Source organism: Ranitomeya variabilis, chromosome 1 (assembly GCF_051348905.1).
Source record: "Ranitomeya variabilis isolate aRanVar5 chromosome 1, aRanVar5.hap1, whole genome shotgun sequence".
NCBI lineage: Eukaryota > Metazoa > Chordata > Amphibia > Anura > Dendrobatidae > Ranitomeya > Ranitomeya variabilis.
In genome coordinates this window covers 923,838,088-923,852,331 of record NC_135232.1, presented here as the reverse complement: position 1 = coordinate 923,852,331, position 14,244 = coordinate 923,838,088, and the positions used below count along the sequence as shown (strand labels likewise).

At 44.3% G+C, this 14,244-nt stretch overlaps 1 pseudogene; it reads right to left on the bottom strand.

Annotated features, from left to right (window-relative positions):
• Nucleotides 1-2,668: 2,668 nt before the first annotated feature.
• LOC143799525 (general transcription factor II-I repeat domain-containing protein 2A pseudogene) lies at nucleotides 2,669-3,457 on the bottom strand (annotated as a pseudogene).
• Between the last annotated feature and the right edge of the window lie 10,787 nt (nucleotides 3,458-14,244).

Here is a 14,244-nt window from a genome sequence, read left to right as displayed (position 1 = left end):
TAAGCTTGGAAAGGGGTTACTAGCCACTTGCAATGTGTCTAGAAAAAGAGTAAAAATCATAAAAATCGGCATAATTATGAGGAGTATGCAGCATTTTTGGGGATAAAAAAATCTTGTATATGTTCAAAAGAGAACTGTACTTTCTACAAACTTTGCATAAATGAAAAGTATATCATCAAATAAATATTTATTTCTCCACTTATCAGACACTTTTTCTCCCATCTCTCTATCCCAGCTGAATTATACAGCCAGCATCTGCATGTAACATCAGCATTTGAAGCTAAGTTCCAATCACTTGTTAATCTCTTAAATGCCGCTGTCAATGTATGACAGCAGCATTTAAGGTGTGCGGTCCTAAGGATGCTCTGTTCTTGCTGCACATAAGACCCTGAAAATTAAACAAGGGTTGCTGACAAGTTACCTTGGGCCTGCTGAAGTCCCTCATAGTTGCCATGTCATGAATTCATAGATATACTTCAATGCTGTTTTATTGCAATATATAGTTAAAAGAAAAAAAGGTGGTAGGTACCGTGTTAGCCAGTTGAAAAAATAATGCTCTCAGCTCTCACTGTGAAAAACAAGATAATCTTGTAGTTATGAAACAGAGATGAGCGAAAATTTCAATATTCGGATTGGCTCACGATCGCCAAATTTGCAATATTTGTCAATTTGTCGATTAAATCGCCGAATATAGCTGAACACACACACCACAAAAGCCAGTGTTTCCCAAGCTGTGTGACAGCGTTGCAAACACGTGCATAGTGCTTCTGAGAGCCACGGTTCCCACGCTATCCGAAGCGCACCTGCGCTCTAAATAAATAATTTTAAAAAAACCCTGCATGGGTTCCCCTGTAGTTTTGATAACCAGCCATGCAATACTCACAGCTGGGGGCTGCAACCCTCAGCTGTCAGCTTCAGCAAGGCTAGTTATCAAGAATAGAAGGGTCCACTTGCCACATTTTTAATTATTAAATAATTTTAAAAATCGGCATGGGGCCCCCCATTTTTGACAACCAGCCTTGCTAAAGCAGACAGCTGGGGGCCGGTATTCTCAGGCTGGTAAGTGGCCATGGATATTGTCCCTTCAGCCTAAAAATAGCATCCTGCAGCTGCCCAGAAAAGGCACATTTATTAGACGCACCAATTCTGGCACTTTGTCCAGTTCTTCCTACTTGCTCTGTAGCGGTGTTAAGTGGGGTTTCATATTTGTGGGGTTGATGTCACCTTTGTATTATCAGGTGACATGAAGCCCACATCTTAGTAATGTCTATAAGTCACCTATCCAATACTAATCCTATAGTTACATGGTAAATAAGACACAGCCAGAATAAAGTCCTTTTTTGTTAGAAATAAGACTAAACACAGTTTTCCATTTTATTTAAAAATAACAAACACAGTTATACTCACCTAATGCCTAATTCCACAGAAGCCCTCATTCTCCTGTAATAAAACTAAAATAAAAAACAACAATATACCATACCCGTCTGTCGTTCTGTCCCACACCGTAATCCATATCTGGGGATTAATAGTTTTCAACCCGGACAGTGCAAAGATGCGACTGTCCAGGTTGAGAACCACTGGGGAATGAACATAATTGAGGTTATGTCTGGTCACTGAGGCTGCGTTCCCAGCTGGGCTATATATATATATATATATATATATATATATATATATATATATATACAGTGGGCACAGAAAGTATTCAGACTCCTCTAAATTTGTCACTCTTTGTTTCATTGCAGCCATTCGGTAAATTAAAAAAAAGTAGATTTTTTTCTCATTAATGTATACTCTGCACCTCATCTTGACTGGAAAAAACAGAAATGTAGACATTTTTGCAAATGTATTACAAAAGAAAAACCGAAATATCACTTGGTCATAAGTATTCAGACCCTGGCCAGTATTGAGTAGCACAGTGGTGGGCAATTAATTTAGCCATGGGGCCGCATGAGAAATTGGGATGGTTTTAGAGGGCCGGACTAATATAATTAACTCATTTTTACCCAATACTTTAGTATACATAATATGCTATCTTTTCATAAACAAACAGTATGTTAAACAATGCAAAGATTTACAATACAAAGAAAATATGGACGACATACTTACATCATTATTTAATGATGAGATGATGAACTGCAACGAGCTTGTTAACTGTAGAAAACTGTAGAAAACTTGTTGTTGTAGAAGTTTTTTTTTTTTAAAGACCGACATCCATTTAACTTGGTAAAGAACAGTAAATGAAACATTTCAATAACATGAGAATCTTCAATGAGAGTAATCTAGCCTGTTTTGGGCCCGAACAAGTTCAGTGAAGTTAGGTCCAATATCTGAGGTGGATATGCGAAGAACAGCACACAAGTGATCATCACTGAGAGAGGATCTGTATCTGGATTTGTTGAACTTCATCAGTGAGAATGTTTGTTCACATACGTAGGTAGATCCAAAGAGAACTAACATTCTCTGAGCATGCCTCCTTATGTGTGGAAAGTTTTCTTCTTTGAGAGAAGAATAAAACTCCAGCAGTGATACTGATTTAAAAAGCTGTGCCAGTAGATTGTCAGACTGCAGATCAATGAGTTCTAACTGGATATCACTGGGTGCATTATCCACACAGCATGTAAAAGGAGAAGAAATCATGTGCATTTCACTCTCAACTGCTTTGAAGTCTTCAAATCTTCTGAAAAAATTCATCATGTAAAGCCGCAAACATGGATGAATACTTGTCGAGGTGATCAGCTGATGGTGTGACTTCTTTCAGTGTTGGTATGTGAGTGAGAATATTGATCTTCAATTGGCTTGAAAGAAACTTCAATTTTCTCATGAAAGCTGTCACCAAGGAGAACATTTCATGTGCAAAGAGGCCTTTGCCTTGCAGCTTTGTATTTAGCTCATTCATTAGTGTAGTCACATCAATGGCAAAGGCCAGATCTGCTATCCAGTGCTTATCTGAGAACTCTGGGATGTCTTTGCCTTTCATTTTACAAAATGTCTGAATCTCAGCTCTCAGGTCCCATACTCTTTTAAGTACCTTTCCAAGGCTGAGCCATCTCACAGCTGTGTGGTAGCCTATGTCACTATGTTCACTTTCTTGCTCCTCCAACAGTCAAACAAATTGTCTGTGATTAAGTGCTCTTGCCCTGATGAAATTAACTATCTTAGTTACAACATCAACAACATGGCTGATTTTTAGCACCGACTTGCACAGCACTTCTTGATGTATAATGCAATGCAAAAATATCAATTTCTGTTCTGGGTTTATTTCATTCACTTTATCTTGCATCCGCTTCAAAAGTCCAACATTTTTCCCTGTCATATTTGGACATCCATCGGTTATAACACTTACTAATTTGTTCCATTTTAGGCCCAGATTGTCCACGGATGCATTTACTTCGGTGAACAAATCACTCCCTTTCGTGGTACCTTTCAATGATCGCAAAGCTACCAGCTCTTCAGTCATCTCAAAGTTATTTGTTATTCCGCGTACAAAGATAAGTAACTGGGCGGTATCACGGACATCACAGCTCTCGTCCAGAGCCAGGGAAAAAAATAAAATGATCAACTTTGTTTGTAAGCTGAAATTCCAAATTCCCCGCAATGTCTTCTACCCGTCTTGTTACGGTTCGCCTGGAGTGGGGCACATTTGAAAACGCTTCTTTTTTCTCAGGACAAATTATTGCTACAGAGTCCACCAAACATTCTTTCACAAACTCCCCATCAGAGAATGGCTTACTGTGTCTTGCTATTTTGTGGGATATTACAAAGCTTGTCCTGATGGCTGCATCCCTGGATGCGTGGTGCTTTGTAAAAAATCCTTTCTGCGTTTGCAGTTTTGATAGCAAATCTTCAGATGCCCGTGCCCGCTCTGCCTCTGTCAAGTTCTTGTATTTGTGTGCATGTTTTGTTTCGTAATGGCGATTTAAATTATAATCTTTAAACACAGCTATTTTCTCTCCACAAACTAAGCACACAGCTTTGCCTTTGGTTTCAGTAAATAAATATTTAGAAGTCCATTCCTTGTTAAAAACTGCATTCTCCATCAATCTTTCTTTTTTTAGCAGACATATTTAAGGGACAACAGCTTGGCTAATTCTTCTGATGGGAGTCACGATTCTCTGCAGAAGGAGAAAATGCAGATTTATAGAATAAATATTACAAGGTTTCTTTTTTTCAGAAGGGGATGCTCAGCACTAAAAATATTATTACCCACAGAGGTATAAGCGAGTTTAAAAAACTACTAAACACATTGCGACAATACCAGATAATAATCACATTCATCTTGTTCTGTGTGCCCTTACTGAGCAGCACTAGCTCATCTCTTCTTGCTACCTACAACACAATGACATATGGACTGCGCTGTACCCCTATATATAATAAGGCCATCTGCATGGGGCATTACAGCTGGCGGGTTCCATGATACATATGATGGGCAATGCCCCATACAGACATTTGCGCCATATAGTGCTGCACAAACATTATGGCCCCATATAGTGCTGCACAAACATTATGGCCCCCATATAGTGCTGCACAAACATTATGGCCCCATATAGTGCTGCACAAACATTATGGCCCCCATATAGTGCTGCACAAACGTTATGGCCCCATATAGTGCTGCACAAACATTATGGCCCCATATAGTGCTGCACAAACGTTATGGCCCCATATAGTGCTGCACAAACATTATGGCCCCCATATAGTGCTGCACAAACATTATGGCCCCATATAGTGCTGAACAAACATTATGGTCCCATATAGTGCTGCACAAACATTATGGCCCCCATATAGTGCTGCACAAACATTATGGCCCCTATATAGTGCTGCACAAACGTTATGGCCCCATATAGTGCTGCACAAATGTTATGGCCCCATATAGTGCTGCACAAATGTTATGGCCCCATATAGTGCTGCACAAACATTATGGCCCCATATAGTGCTGCACAAACATTATGGCCCCCATACAGTGCTGCACAAACATTATGGCCCCCATATAGTGCTGCACAAACATTATGGCCCCTATATAGTGCTGCACAAACGTTATGGCCCCATATAGTCCTGCACAAACATTATGGCCCCATATAGTGCTGCACAAATGTTATGGCCCCCATATAGTGCTGCACTGTCAGCTGCGCCCGGCTGCCCCCCCCCGGATCATACACCACTACTGAGACCACCGCTGATACTCACCCTCACGAGACCACCAGCCAGCAACTTTCTTCACCGCAGCACATCCCGCGCGGCGCTGGAGTGACGTAGGCACGTGATGTACGCACGTGACGTTCGCACGTGATGTACGCACGTGACATATGCACATGGCGTACAGGGCCGATGCGGAGCTCAGCCTCTTGTGACCGGTGGCATAATGCTGCCTCCGGTCACAAGAATGATTGACACAGCAGAGAGCCAATGGCTCCTGATGCTGTGTCAATCACATCCTGACCCTGGAGGACTCTGGAGGAACTGCAATGCGCAGTGTGTGGATGAGCTCGGGGCCTTCACTCCAGCTGCCAGCGGCCCTCCTCATAAGCAGCTGGCGGCTGGCCGAGCGGTGCCGGGGGCGGCTGTCAGGAGTAACAGCTAGCTGGCCGGCCGTTAAAAATCATCAAGCGGGCCGGATGCGGCCCACGGGCTGCATCTTGCCCAGGTCTGGAGTAGCAGCACCCTTTTGAGCTAGTACAGCCATAAGTCTTCTTGGGAATGATGCAACAAGTTTTTCACACCTGGATTTGGAGATCTTCTGCCATTCTTCCTTGCAGATCCTCTCCAGTTCCATCAGGTTGGATGGTGAACGTTGGTGGACAGCCATTTTCAGGTCTCTCCAGAGATGCTCAATTGGGTTTAGGTCATGGCTCTGGCTGGGCCAGTCAAGAATGGTCACATAGGTGTTCTGAAGCCACTCCTTTATAATTTTAGTTGTGTACTTTGGGTCATAGTCTTGTTGGAAGGTGAACCTTCGGCCAAGTCTGAGGTCCACTCTGCAAGAGGTTTTCATCCAGGATATCTCTGCACTGGACCGCATTCATGTTTCCTTCAATGACAACCATTCGTCATGTTCCTGCAGCTGAAACCACCCCCCATAGCATGATGCTGCCACCACCATGTTTCACTGTTGGGATTGTATTGGGCAGGTAATAAGCAGTGCCTGATTTTCTCCACACATGACAGACTGCAACCCTCAGCTGTCAGCTTCAGCAAGGCTAGTTATCAAGAATGCAGGGGTCCCCATGCTGTTTTTTTTTTATTACTTAAATAAATTATAATAAAAAAACGACATGGGGCCCCCCATTTTTGACAACCAGCTTTGCTAAAGCAGACAGCTGGGGGCTGGTATTCTTAGGCTGGTAAGGGGCCATGGATTTTGAGCCCCCCAGTCTAAAAATAGCAGCCCGCAGCCACCCAGAAAAGGCACATCTATTAGATACGCCAATTCTAGTACTTGGCCGAGCTCTTCCCATTTGCAGTGTGGCAGTGGCAAATGGGGTAATATTTGTGGGTTTGATGTCACCTTGTATTGTCTAGTGACATCAAGCCCATGAATTAGTAATGGAGAAGCATCTATAAGACACCTATCCATTATTAATCCTATAGTTGTATAACTAAACAGACAACAAGTATAGTTTTTTGCTTGAAATAAAAATAAAACACGTTTCCATTTCTATTTAAAAATAACAAACACAGTTATACTCTACTAATGCCCAGTCCATGGAAGCCCTCGTCTCCTGTAATAATACAAAAAAAAAAAAAAAAAACAATATGTCTCATCTGTCAGACATTCTGTCCAATGCTGTAATCCATGTCTGGTGATAAACAGAGAATCACTGATGAATGAGCTGCTGCGAGCGCAGCATCAATGAGCAGCGGTGACCTCATCGACTGTAAGAAAGAGTCACTGAGTTCACCTTACGATTAGAGATGAGCGAATATGTTCAGGTTCCTCCTTATTTGGCAAGCTAAAGCACTTACCTAATAAGATGCAGAGGGAACCCGGATACCTGGATCGCTGTTTCTGATGAGCTGTCTGGTGCCACAGCTGCACGTGTCGCAGCTGTATCATAGTCACAACACATAAATGGAGAGCCTGTTTGTTGGGTTCTCCATGCATGTGTTGTGACTGTTAAACAGCTGTATTCATGGGAGTACACTACTCCCATGAGCCTACACCTGCTGCCGATAATAACAGTGAGAGCAGGGGAGTATTCATGAGCCTGTGCTATAAATAAATAGAGCATATCGCTAACTGTTCCGCTGCTTCCGAGGTGCCGGTTTGTGTCACACTGATGACACATAGATGTCATCCGTGTGCCATCCAAGTGCACCTGTGCTGGACGTTTTGCAGCCTGTGCTGCTGTTAAACAATGGACATGTCAGCGTATTTTGCCAACAGACACGTGGTCCGTGGAAGCACACTGACATGTGTACTGACCCAATCACTTGAATGGGTCTACGTGTGTAAGTGTCTCTTCGCGTTAAAACTGTCACCACAAGTACCAGACACACTGACGTCTGAAAGAGGCCTAAGATAGTACTCTGTGTCCTGCCAGATCATACCTCCATCCGTCTTTTTCCAACTTCTTATTGGATGTTTTTAAAGGCACACTTACACAGTCAGGTTTCTGCTCATATTGATCACCGATCAACAATATATGAAGTTGATTGATGCTAGTTGAAAGATGCACACTTTATTGGGTCCACTCTAGTTGAAGTGTTGGTCCAGCACCTAAAATGAATTTTCTAAATATGTATCCTTATACCCTAACCAATTTTGTAATTTGCTGTATTACACAATAATGTACATGTTTCAATATATATCAAATCCCGAAATGTGTTTTTTTTTCTGTACTTCCTGTGATATTTCATTTGAGAGGAGTCTCAAATGTGACGTCACAGGTGGCTGGGACTACACTCACTACCCGCAGCGTATATTGTGCTGCGGCTACTGTCTAGTATCTTGCATTGCAGTTGTCACGCTGCAGCAATGCAGGTATGTGCAGACTCCACGAGGGAGAGTGGGTGACAGAAAAAGAGGTCACACTTGCCGCACCGCAGCCCAGTGCACGCTGCACTGCGCCACCAGGTGGTGACAGAGAGTGGTCAAAATGAGCCAAGTCAGTAACAGTCGGTAAGCGTATAGTTTAAAGGGGAAAACAGAACTCGTGGTCAAAATACAAGCCGAGGGTCCGAACCAGCCAGGAGCAAAGGTACCAGAGACGTGAGACAGAGAACAAAGTCAGAGTAAGCCAAAAGGTCTAAAAGCCAGACAGACGTGTGGTAACAAAGACGGAAAACAGGAGGTGAAGTCAGAGTTTTAGCCGAGTCACAAATGGAGGGGATACACACCAGAGTCAATCTAGGTCAGGTACCGGAGACAGGTCAGGTACAGGTAAGGGAGGTCATAGGCAAAAGGAACACAGGGGTTTCACAGGTAGGAGTCCCAGCAAGCCCCAAACTATCACTGATACAAGCTGCCAGCAAGAGCACCAAGAAATAGCCACTCCCAAGTCAAAGAGAGGCAGAAATAGTTAGCCCCACCATGACCAGGCCGGAGCAGGAGAAACATAGCAAACTCCGACCCGGATCATGATAGCAGTCCTCTCTGAAGATCGTGGATCCATGGTGATGGACAATGTGGGAGTGGTGAGTGCAGCATCGGCTCCTTGCTTCTAGCCCGTTTACAAATAGTAATTAGGGGGTGGCACTAGAGTCACTCACTGATTCTATTATTTTCTCCTTATGGCTATTCATTTGAGGGCGGTGCTAGAAGCTGTTCTTTCAGTTTGAAGCTACAGTGGCAGAGGAGATAGAAGCAGAGTGCCGGTGCTGCACTTATCTCTCCTGAAGCATGTGTCACCCAGGATCCAATGTGTTTTCAGAGGTCAGCAATGCAAGAAACCAGTAAGTAACTGCAGTGCTGCCAAACCCAAATGATGTCCTATTCCAGGAGGAGCAATGGACACTGCAGAGAGCGCAACCCCCGGTTCCTGTGACATCACGTTTGAGGCTACTCTCAAATGAATTGCCACAGGAAGTAAAGAAAAAAAACACATTTAGAGATTAGCTAGATAAAAAAAGTATAGGGTATTGTGTAAAAGCAAAATAACAAAAGTGGATAGGGTAGAAGGATAGATATTAGATATAGATAGACCACCCATTTAATTACAGTAGTTCTGACAACTTGCAGTTTGCACATTGTTATCAATATATATCATGTTTACATATAAACTTTTTTGAGACCGTACAAAGGATTTCATCAGTTTGGTCATTTGTTGGCTAATAACTGCCACGGTTATAAGTGTCAGTGATCAGAAATGAAGAAATCTAGACAGGGACAAAAGCACACACAATAGGGGAGTACCATATGCAGAAGAGGAGGTAGATATGTGGCACCCCAGAGTCTGGAGGCAAGAAGGAAGGTCTCAATGCCAGGTAACACAGCGCACATGTTAATTCCTGCTCTAGGCCAGAAAGGGGAGCTTCCTTATAAATTCTGGCCAGCAGGTGGGGTTAGTGAGTCAGAAAGAAGTCAGGTGAGAGAGTAAATGGGGCAGTTGTCATGGAAACGGGAGCCAGCCGGAGCCCATGACAGGACAGTGAGAGAGGAGATTTGGCAGCTCGTTTGTTGAGAGGGAAGTGACAGGAGCAGAGACAAGAGCTCAAGGGAATAAATATTGTGTATAGCTGACCCCAGAGCAAAGCACTGATAAAAAGGGACAGCAGAGTCCTTGGCTGGGTCGAATCTGGAGGGCAGGGGACTGCAAGTTCCCTGGCCACACCGAACACCTGAAGGCATGACCAAGAGCCTGGGGCTGACAGTGAAAAGGACAGTGCCCATGAAATAGGCTCATGCTGTCGGCCATGCAGGTTAGAAATCGTCAGGCAGGAGAGGGCCGCAGCTTAGCTACAAGCAGCAGGGGGACCCTAAAAGAGAGCAGAGAAGGAAAGTCTGCAACCGCACCTGGCAGGGTGGATCCCCTGAAAGTCTCCAGGCAAGCCGGACTCAATCCATCATCTGTAATTGGTACCCCAGACTGCATCTAGTTTCAAGTAAAAGGTAAAGAAAACTGCACCTATCTGTGTCCTTCACTTATTCTCTGCACCCCAACGCTCACCACCATCTGATCAGTCAAATATATTTGACCTGGGGCCCAGCTCTACCCATGGGGAGCTGAACCATCTTTGCTGTGTCACCATCAGCCCCAGTGGACCTAAACCACGGGTGCCGTCACAACCAAACACTACATAATTATCCTCCTTTTTATTACACAGCCAGGGCCACGGAAACGGATCATGGCCCCGTGACCTCCCCCATAGAACTGTCCAGTCTGATTCTGGGTATCCCACGGCCCTGGCGTCATTTGCATAGAATGTAGGTGAAAGATTAAGTCTGCCCAGCAACAGACTGCAGGGTCAGAGAGAGTTTATGTTGGGACTATTTTTGTGAAATTGGATTCTGGGCTCCCCCGGTGGCCACTGGTGGAATTGAACTTGTGTGCATCATCCCCTCTGTTCACCTGCTCCCATCAGGATGTGGGAGTCGCTATATAACCTTGCTCCTCTGTCAGTTTCATGCCGGTCAACAATGTAATCAGAAGCCTTTCTGTGCATGTTCCTGCTACCAGACAACTCTCAGCTAAGTTGGACTTTTGTCCTTGTTTGTTTTTGCTTTTTGTTCCAGTTCACAGCTGCTGTTTCGTTACTGTGTCTGGAAAGCTTTTGTGATCGGAAATTGCCACTCTGGTGTTATGAGTTAATGCTAGAGTCTTAAAGTAATTTCTGGATGGTGTTTTGATAGGGTTTTCAGCTGACCATGAAAGTGCCCTTTCTGTCTTTCTGCTATCTAGTAAGCGGACCTCGATTTTGCTAAACCTATTTTCATACTACGTTTGTCATTTCGTCTTAAATCACCGCCAATATATGTGGGGGCCTCTGTCTGCCTTTTGGGGAAATTTCTCTAGAGGTGAGCCAGGACTGTATTTTCCTCTGCCAGGATTAGTTAGTTCTCCGGCTGGCGCTGGGCATCTAGGGATAAAAAAAACGTAGGCATGCTACCCGGCTACTTCTAGTTGTGCGGCAGGTTTTAGTTCATGGTCAGTATAGTTTCCATCTTCCAAGAGCTAGTTCTCATATATGCTGGGCTATGTTCTCTCGCCATTGAGAATCATGACAGTTTGACCGGCCCAAAAAGGGTTAAATTACTGCTGAGAAAGGAGAGAAAAAAGAAGTCTGCTACAATTTTTTTTTTTTTTTCCCTCTAGTTCTGAGTGTGCTCATAATTGAATCACTTGCTAGTCTGCCTATACTGCAGCCTCCCTCTCTTTCTCTCCTTCTAATCCTTGAATGGCTCTGTGTTCACCTGTTTGAAATGGATCTTCAGAGTGTAGCTACAGGTTTGAATAATCTTGCCACGAAAGTACAAAATTTGCAAGATTTTGTTGTTTATGCACCTATGTCTGAGCCTAGAATTCCTTTGCCCGAATTCTTCTCAGGGAATAGATCTCACTTTCAAAATTTTAAAAATAATTGCAAATTGTTTTTGTCCCTGAGGTCTCGCTCTGCCGGAGACCCTGCACAGCAGGTCAGGATTGTAATTTCCTTGCTCCGGGGCGACCCTCAAGACTGGGCTTTTGCATTGGCACCAGGGGATCCTGCGTTGCTCAATGTGGATGCGTTTTTTCTGGCCTTGGGGTTGCTTTATGAGGAACCTCATTTAGAGCTCCAGGCGGAAAAGGCCTTGATGTCCCTATCTCAGGGGCAAGATGAAGCTGAAATATACTGCCAAAAATTCCGCAAATGGTCTGTGCTTACTCAGTGGAATGAGTGCGCCCTGGCGGCGATTTTCAGAGAAGGTCTCTCTGATGCCATTAAGGATGTTATGGTGGGGTTCCCTGTGCCTGCGGGTCTGAATGAGTCCATGACGATGGCTATTCAGATCGATAGGCGTCTGCGGGAGCGCAAACCTGTGCACCATTTGGCGGTGTCTACTGAGAAAACGCCAGAAAATATGCAATGTGATAGAATTGTGTCCAGAAGCGAGCGGCAGAATTTTAGACGAAAAAATGGGTTGTGCTTCTATTGTGGTGATTCAACTCATGTTATATCAGCATGCTCTAAGCGTACTAAGAAGCCTGACAAGTCTGTTTCAATTAGCACTTTACAGTCTAAGTTTATTCTATCTGTGACCCTGATTTGTTCTTTATCATCTATTACCGCGGACGCCTATGTCGACTCTGGCGCCGCTTTGAGTCTTATGGATTGGTCCTTTGCCAAACGCTGTGGGTATGATTTGGAGCCATTGGAGGCTCCGATACCTCTGAAAGGGATTGACTCCACCCCATTGGCTAGTAATAAACCACAATACTGGACACAAGTGACTATGCGTGTTAATCCGGATCACCAGGAGATTATTCGCTTTCTGGTGCTGTATAATCTACATGATGTTTTGGTGCTAGGATTGCCATGGCTGCAATCTCATAACCCAGTCCTCGACTGGAAAGCTATGTCTGTGTTAAGCTGGGGATGTAAAGGGACTCATGGGGACGTACCTTTGGTTTCCATTTCATCATCTATTCCCTCTGAGATTCCTGAATTCTTGTCTGACTTTCGTGACGTTTTTGAAGAACCCAAGCTTGGTTCACTACCTCCGCACCGGGAGTGCGATTGTGCCATAGACTTGATTCCGGGTAGTAAATACCCTAAGGGTCGTTTATTTAATCTGTCTGTGCCTGAACACGCTGCTATGCGAGAATATATAAAGGAGTCCTTGGAAAAGGGACATATTCGTCCTTCGTCATCTCCCTTAGGAGCCGGTTTTTTCTTTGTGTCTAAGAAAGACGGCTCTTTGAGGCCGTGTATTGATTATCGACTTTTGAATAAAATCACGGTTAAATATCAATATCCGTTACCACTGCTTACTGATTTGTTTGCTCGTATAAAGGGGGCCAAGTGGTTCTCTAAGATTGATCTCCGTGGGGCGTATAATTTGGTGCGAATCAAGCAAGGGGATGAGTGGAAAACCGCATTTAATACGCCCGAGGGCCATTTTGAGTATTTGGTGATGCCTTTTGGTCTTTCAAATGCCCCTTCAGTCTTCCAGTCCTTTATGCATGACATTTTCCGCGATTATTTGGATAAATTTATGATTGTGTATCTGGATGATATTCTGATTTTTTCGGATGACTGGGACTCTCATGTCCAGCAGGTCAGGAGGGTTTTTCAGGTTTTGCGGTCTAATTCCTTGTGTGTGAAGGGTTCTAAATGCGTTTTTGGGGTTCAAAAGATTTCCTTCTTGGGATACATTTTTTCCCCCTCTTCCATCGAGATGGATCCTGTCAAGGTTCAGGCTATTTGTGATTGGACGCAACCCTCTTCTCTTAAGAGTCTGCAGAAATTTTTGGGCTTTGCTAACTTTTATCGCCGATTTATTGCTGGTTTTTCTGATGTTGTTAAACCATTGACTGATTTGACTAAGAAGGGTGCTGATGTTGCTGATTGGTCCCCTGATGCTGTGGAGGCCTTTCGGGAGCTTAAGCGCCGCTTTTCTTCCGCCCCAGTGTTACGTCAGCCTGATGTTGCTCTTCCTTTTCAGGTTGAGGTCGACGCTTCTGAAATCGGAGCTGGGGCGGTGTTGTCGCAGAGAAGTTCCGACTGCTCCGTGATGAGACCTTGTGCTTTTTTTTCCCGTAAATTTTCGCCCGCCGAGCGGAATTATGATATTGGGAATCGGGAGCTTTTGGCCATGAAGTGGGCTTTTGAGGAGTGGCGTCACTGGCTTGAGGGGGCCAGACATCAGGTGGTGGTATTGACTGACCACAAAAATTTAATTTACCTTGAGTCTGCCAGGCGCCTGAATCCTAGACAGGCGCGCTGGTCGTTGTTTTTCTCTCGGTTTAATTTTGTGGTGTCATACCTACCGGGTTCTAAGAATGTTAAGGCGGATGCCCTTTCTAGGAGTTTTGAGCCTGACTCCCCTGGTAATTCTGAGCCCACAGGTATCCTTAAGGATGGAGTGATATTGTCTGCCATTTCTCCAGACCTGCGGCGGGCCTTGCAGGAGTTTCAGGCGGATAGACCTGATCATTGCCCACCTGGTAGACTGTTTGTTCCTGATGATTGGACCAGTAGAGTCATCTCTGAGGTTCATTCTTCTGCGTTGGCAGGTCATCCTGGAATTTTTGGTACCAGGGATTTGGTGGCAAGGTCCTTCTGGTGGCCTTCCCTGTCACGAGATGTGCGAGGCTTTGTGCAGTCTTGTGA